Source organism: Cynocephalus volans, chromosome 4, assembly GCF_027409185.1.
Source record: "Cynocephalus volans isolate mCynVol1 chromosome 4, mCynVol1.pri, whole genome shotgun sequence".
In the NCBI taxonomy this organism is placed as follows: Eukaryota; Metazoa; Chordata; class Mammalia; order Dermoptera; family Cynocephalidae; genus Cynocephalus; species Cynocephalus volans.
In genome coordinates, this window is record NC_084463.1 from 104,100,864 (window position 1) to 104,108,695 (window position 7,832).

The 7,832-nt window shown below is 35.8% G+C and overlaps 1 pseudogene; it reads left to right on the forward strand.

Annotated features, from left to right (window-relative positions):
- The first annotated feature begins 5,592 nt into the window (after positions 1-5,592).
- LOC134377098 (olfactory receptor 52E1-like) lies at positions 5,593-6,464 on the forward strand (annotated as a pseudogene).
- Positions 6,465-7,832: the final 1,368 nt, after the last annotated feature.

Sequence of the window (7,832 nt, forward strand, 5' to 3'; positions counted from 1 at the left end):
TCTTCAGAAGACTCTGCTCCTGCAACTAAAGGTCTGAAGTTTGAGGTCAGATAAATTTATGAGGGCAGGGTGGGAGAGGTGGTAATAGGAGAGTTGTAGAAAGCCAATGTACCAGTTTAGATGCATGATTAATCCAAGAAATACTGTACAGCTTTTACTAAGTCATAATACTGCTGTTCTGAATGCCATTTTGACTCCCATATTTTGTTTTCTGTCAATAAACCTGTGCAAAGAAAATGATATAGTTTCTTGATTCCCCTATAACCAGTGAATTCTAGGAGACATTTCCATGGCAACTTCAATATCTATGAGTTTCCATAGAATATCTTAGCTCAGATTATCATCAACAAACATTTCCAAATTTCTTGCTGTACATTATGAAATGTTTTAAGGGCTATATGAGTATTAGTTTTTCTAATCTTCACAAAAATGCTTTGCACTAGGTACTACTTAGCTTGGTCTAGAGATGAGAAAATGAAGCCACAGTTTAAAACTTTTGGCCAAACTCTTATATCCACAAAGTAGGGGAGATGCTCAAACTCATGCAGTCTGTCTCGAGTTCATCCATTTAGACAGTTTCCTTTGTCTCACATTTTTTTCTCTAGACCTCTGTTCTCTTTCTCAGTGAATTAAAACAACTTATTTTACTGTAAATGAGAACCAGGAAGAAGTGGGGATGATATGTGTTCTAAACAACTGGTCTTTGTTTTAATTTATATTCTATTCCTCCTCAATTAGGTTTTTCTGATGAATACTCCCCTCATGAAATGAGGGATACTAGTTGGGCTCTAATTTTTTTAAGATTGTATTTAAGGTTGAATTTACTTTAGTGCCGGGGTGGCAGAGAAGAAGGTAGGTGAGGTTTGGAGAATTTATTTATTTATTTATATTTTTATTTTATCAATATACAATGTAGTTGATTTTCATGTCCCTTTACCAAATCCTCTTTCCCCCCTCCCTCTTCCCCTCCCCCAATCAACATCGTATCTGTTCACTTGTCTTAACAAGTTCAAGGAATTGTGTTGTTGTGTCTGCTTCCCTGCCCCTCCCCACCGTTTGTTTGATATTTATTTATTGATTGATTTTTAGTTCCCACAAATAAGTGTGAACATGTGGTATTTCTCATTCTGTGCCTGACTTATTTCACCTAATATATTTTTTTCTAAGTCCACCCATGTTGCTGCGAATGGTAGAATTTCATTCTTTTTTATAGCTGAGTAGTATTCCATTGTGTAGATGTACCACATTTTTCTTATCCACTCATCAGATGATGGACATTTTGGCTGGTTCCAGCTCCTGGCTATTGTATACAGAGCTGCAATAAACATTGGAGTACAGGTATCCCTTTGACATGATGACAGATAGATCTACCACATGACCTTGCTATTCCATGGCTGGGAATATACCCAGAGGAATGGAAATCATTGAAGATTTGGAGACTTTAAGCAGACATTACTGGATGACTCGCCTAACCCTTAAATAAACTCATCCCAGATTCTTTGTGATCTTAGACTTGTACCTGGGGACAATGACTAGGCATCTAGAGCCAGAGCAGTCTTGAAGAGAAAGATTCAGAGGCAAGCTCTTCTTATAGTATCTCCTGCCTAGAGATAAGCCAATGCATCATGAGTCATCCCAAGCTTGGAAATCTGCACCTCAAATCAGGACATTTACCTTTATCACCAAGCATGTTATTTTCCATATTTATAAAACATCTAGCTTTGTGCTGCTGGGCATCTCTGTTTTCAAGGGAGTGCCTATGTTTGTACACTTTTCCTTTTAAGGGCAGTGGTTATAGTATAAATTTCCCTCTTCAGTCAGAATAGGTAAAAATGGAAACATTCTGGGGCAGATGAACTAGCCCATCTAGAAACTTTGCTGGTAATTCTGGCTTTGAAACCAGAAAGGGGTCTCTAAGACAGAAACCATTTTATTGTGGCCATTTAATTAGGATTTAGGTTGAGAAGGTAAATCTGATACCAGGAAAGGATAAAAAAGGAAAGCTGACTGGTCATGGAAGGCATCGGTAGGCCCAGAGTATAACAAGGTAGCAATTTACACAGACTCGTGTGTACTCCAACAAAGATTTTATTAATTTATATTCTTAAATAATTGGATAAGTGATATGTGTGTATACATATGCAAATATCTTTATAACTTTCTGTGTTGTGTGTCTTTAAGTCTTTTAAGTCTTTTGAGTCTTTAAGTTTGACTCACCATTTACAAACTAATTCCAGAGTTTTCCAACCATTTCTAATTTTTTATATACATACCTAGAATATTTAAGCAATATTCTATCTAAAAATCACTCCTATAAACTGTTAAATATTTCCTAATTGGAAGTTAACACTACTGTCATAATGTAAGACCAACAAGTAGAGAAATTCAAATAATTCCCTATTTATATTATTGGAATTTTAAAATTTATATTGGATTCCTAATTAGAAATGATATATAAAAATAAATAGCTGGCCCCGTGGCGCACTCGGGAGAGTGCAGCACTTGGGAGCACAGCGGCGCTCCCGCCGCGGGTTCGGATCCTTCGGATCCTATATAGGAATGGCCAGTGCACTCACTGGCTGAGTGCCGGTCATGAAAAAGATAAAAATAAATAGAGAGTAAATCATAAAATGCTTAGAGAAGAATTTTTAAAATATGTGCAAAATTTGTGCACTGAAAATTACAAAGCATTAGTGACTGCATTGTCCATTTTTTTTTTTAATAATTACTGAATTAAACCTGCAATTTAGGTTTTACAATATTATTTTAGCACTTATACAAAGATTTTTTTTTTTTAAGAAATAAGGCCTATATTGAAAGCTTGAGGAAACAGAACTATCATTTAAACATAATTTATTCTAGTTCCACAGCCTGGGCTCCATTCATTATCACGTACCATGAAGTTAGCTTTGGCTACTTGTGCCCAAGTTATAGTCACAGAAAGCCCTTTACTTTTGCGTCCACATTATTGCCCTTGGGTGTGTATCACCACCTTCATTCATCTTCTCTTCTCTGAAAATTTGTTATTATTTCTGTTGTGCCCCAAACAATTACAGTCTGGTCAAGTGAAACTTCTTTGATGACTTAAGTTACTATTCTTGCTATTAATAGGGTCAAAAAAGAAAATATTCCTTCCCAGATCAGCCGGCAGTTTTGTCCAATAATTGTGAAATTCATGGAAGTCTGCAGCATGAGACTAGGGGAACTAGAGTTCGAGAAATCTCTGAACTGCTAGAGTCTCCAAAGGAGAGAAAATATCTTGGCTAGGTCAATACTACTTAATTTTTTCTTATTTTCCCTGTAACTGTTAGCATGAGCACATGAAGATTCTGAAGAAAGCATTATTAGTCTATTATTATTATATTTTCCACACATTCACATATATATTTCAAGAGCTACTAGCATGTACACTTTTTAAGTGCTAGAAAGATATAAATTCAGTGAAGCAAAAGTTTTACCACATGTAACCCCAGTTGAAGACAAAGGTAAAGCACTGAAAAACCTTAAAGGTACTCCTCTTAAAAGTAGGTGCTAAGAGTATCATAGTACATGGTGGAATTGGCGCTTATATTTTTGTTTAGGGATTTCAAATAAGGGAAAAGAGCATGTAAAGTCAAAATTAGGAGATACTGAATTACACTTTGTTTTATTAAACTCACACTTATTTAACTTTCTAACTAATAATTGCTTTTGTACATTTTCTTATCCTGCAGGATTTCCAAATTCATATAAATTGTTGAGTCAAATTAATTTGGGAAGCTTTAAAGAAATTGTGACATACTCTTCTACACCTAATGATTCAGCATCTCCAGAGTCAGGACTTAGAATCTGTATTTTTATCTAACACCGCATAGGCTATTATGTAAAGTCAGAGTTAAGCCCACTGTTATGAAATCCTTCTTGTAGTGTTTCTTTATAAGAGTGTTCATACACTCAAAAAATTACTGAAATGATACAAGTCTATTAAAAATGACTCCAAAAGCACAGGGAATAAAAGCAAAAATAGACAAGTGAGGCTACATCAAACTAAAAAGCTTTAACACATTAAAAGAAATGATCCACAGGGTGAAAAGGGAACACATGGGATGGGAGAAACACAAGCAAACCATATATTTGATAAGGGGTTAATTTCCAAAATAGTTACGAAACTGCTACAACTCGGTAAAAAACCCAATAACCTGGTATTAAAATAATCAAACTATTTTAGTAAAAATTTCTGTCAGGAAGACATGCAAATAGATAAGACATCATTAATCATCAGGGAAGTGCAAATCAAATTTACAATAGCACTCTACACCTGTTCAGATGACTATTATTAAAAAGAAAAAAACAACAAATAATACCACAGGACAAAAAATATTGGTGAACATGGGGAGAAACTGGAACCCTTGTACATTGATGATGGGAATGCAAAATGGTACAGCCACTGTGGAAAACAGTGTGAGGTTCCTCAAATAACTATAGAACTATGATATGATTTACCAATCCAACTTCTGGGTGTTTTTAAAATTTATTCTTTTATTGTTATTAGCATATTCATCATTACAAATCATTATTTTTCCCCATGCCCTCCACCAGATCTATCACTCCCGAATCCCCCTTCCTCCCTGCTCATCTCCAGTATCCTTAGTTTTGTTCTCTCCTTCTGAAAGTTCAGCATATTATTGTGGTCTCCCTCCCTCCCTCCCTCCCTCCCTCCCTCCCTCCCTCCCTTCCTTCCTTCCTTCCTTCCTTCCTCCCTCCCTCCCTTCCCCCCTCCCTCCCTCCCTCTCTCTCTCCCTCTCTCTCTCTCTCTCTCCCGGGTATTTGTCCAATAGAACTGAAAACAGGATGTGGAATAGATATAGCGCTTCCATTTTCACTGCAGCACTGTTAACAATGCCAAGGTGTGGAAACAACATAAATGTCTACCAAAATGATAGATGGATACATGTTATGCAGCACGTGACTATATATCAATTATATCCACCACGAGTCTGTATTTCCTGGATTTATATGGTCTGCCCTAATGGAAATAATGTCATTTCTGATGAAAGACATATAGGTATGACTTAATGGCTTCCCCCAGTGTGTCTGGAAGTTTAAAAATGATTTTGTGCAAATTCTGCCTCCAACAGGCTATAGTAATTCAGTATGAGATGGTTGTCACCTGAGATAGAAAAAAATGCACTTGTTAAATTTCCAAGAAGGACTACACATTTTATTATTATTTTTGAAATTCCCAAGCTATATAAAACTTCCGTAAGAAGAATAGCAATGTATGATTCATCTCTGCACATCAAATACCTAACCATTTAACTGATATCCTACTGGTCATTAATAAATGTTTATTTTACTATGTTGTACATATGAATAAAAAATAAATGTAATAAGTCTCATTACTTTTACTGAAGTTAAACAAAAACAGCATGTTCTTAAGTTTTTACAAAAATCATACAATTATGTAATGATGGGCTTGGCTGTTAGAAAAGATAATGCATTTTTATGTAATTCTGTAGTAAATCATTAATGTTGGATAAGAAGAGCTGGAGCTTTTCAGTGAATAAGATATCTGGTCTATGGCATATGCAGCTGTAAAAGGGCCGCAGAAACATGGTTCCTCCTAATGACACACAGTTTGATCCCTACTTTTTACTCCTTCTGGGAATAGAAGAATGGCTAGACGATGTACATGCGTGGATTGGTTTTCCATTTTGTGTTGTATATTTGACTGCCCTACTGGGAAATATTACAACTTTTTTTATGATTCAGACTGAATACAGTCTCCATCAGCCCATGCTCTACTTCCTGGTCATTCTTTTGTCTTTTGACCTGGACATGTCCACATCCACCATCCCCAAGATGCTTGGCATCTTCTGGTTCACCTTGAGAGAAATCTCCTTTGAGGGCTGCCTTCTCCAGATGTTCTTCATCCACCTGTGCACTGGCATGGAGTCTGCTGTGCTCATGGCCATGGCCAATGATCGCTATATGGTCATGGCCTATTATCACTACATGGCCATCTATAACCCAAATTATCCCTCACACCTACTGTGAGAACATGGGCATTGTCCTGTTCCAGCACTGGTGTCAATATCAGACATGGCTTATGTACCATCTCTATCCTGGTGTTTGATATCATAGCCACTGTCATTTCCTATGTCCAGACCCTTTGTGCTGTGTTCTGTCAACCTTCCAGGGATGCTCATCTTAAGTCACTCAGCCCCTGTGGCTCCCATGTTTGTGTCATGTTGGCTTTCTACATGCCAGCAGCCCAGTGCAGTGGACATTGAGGACAGTTTCTGGAAGTCACACCAGGTAGTACCACTTACAGATCTATCATAAATGAAAGTGCCAGGCTCTCCTTTATGACCCACCGGTTTGGCCGAAATGTTGCTCAATACATTCACACTCTTCTTGACAACTTTTATGTTGTCATCCCACCTGCTCTTAACCCTTTTATTTATGGAGTGAGGACTAAGTAGATCAGAGAGAAGGTCATTAAAGTTTTCAGAAATAAATTATGAAATGTTGGCTTCAGAGATTAAGAGGCTTGAGTTGGAAAAATTCTAAATTTTTCTTCACTCTCAAAATTGCAACATTCTAATATCTGGGAAAGATGGTATCTTATGTGCAAATTTATAAAGTCTATCATTTATACTAGTGAGAAAAATAAGGCAAAATATATAATGATAAACATTTAAGTATAGTTCCAACTACATACCACAAATGTCAACAATTATGTGATAAGTAAAATAACATTTACATGAAAAAGCACCTGAGGTTGATAAAAACTAATTAGCTTAGTAACAATAGCAAGCATTTGTAGAATACATATTATGAGCCAGGAAAGTTTTTTCATAAATTTGCAAGTGTTATTTACTAAATTCTTATAACTACAATAGGAAGTTATTAATGTTGTACCTCCTTTTTGTAGCTGAGGAAACTGAGGCAACGATACCTGCAGAAGAGGTAACAAGGGGAATATTGGTCAGTAAATAGACAGACTAAAATTCTTCAATCGGAAGAGACAGAAGTTCTATGCATGGTCAGGTGGCTGCATAAACAGGACATGAACTCATTTTTTTCACAAGAGAACAATATTACTCCAAGATAGCAAGGGTAGAGTTTGAGGAAAAAATACAAAGGCAGGCACTGATGTTTGTTTTATTGTGATTTACTTCTGGGTAATGTCTTGCCTACATGGGTAGGCTTTGGATGAGAAAATCTGAAAGTGAGAATAAAAAATGGGAAAGAAGAGGAATAATCTCATAAGACTAATTTTCATAGAGAATGAAACACAGCAGCAAGTCAAGATGACAGTGTTCAATAAAATATTCAGAAACTCATCAAACAAAAAGCACATGTGCCCTCAGAATTTTACCAGTATTTTCATCAAAATGTTTAATGAACCTATACATGGGAAATTAAACATACAATATGTTCATAAATTGGTAAAATTGGTTTCTGAGCAAGTACTTTGACAAATCTCAGGAAAAAAGCATGTACAACATTAATATTATACTTGGGTGTATAACATTTTAAAATTCAGAATCAAAACTGCCTTATATCTCAGCTGAGTAAACAAAAAAATACAATTTGAACATATTCAAAAGCTATGAAACAAAAATAAGTACACAAATTTTACATATAAGTGATAGGTACAAACCACAGCTATTAAAAAAAACTGGCTCCTTAAACAGGGTATGGATAGGAAAAACACCTTAAAATTCCATATGATTTAATAAGCATATAAACACTATGAAACAAGAGGGTATATTACTACGAATTATGGCATCTAATATTTCTTGAACAGTTACAACTTTCTAGTAATTACATTTTGTTCTTTAGGT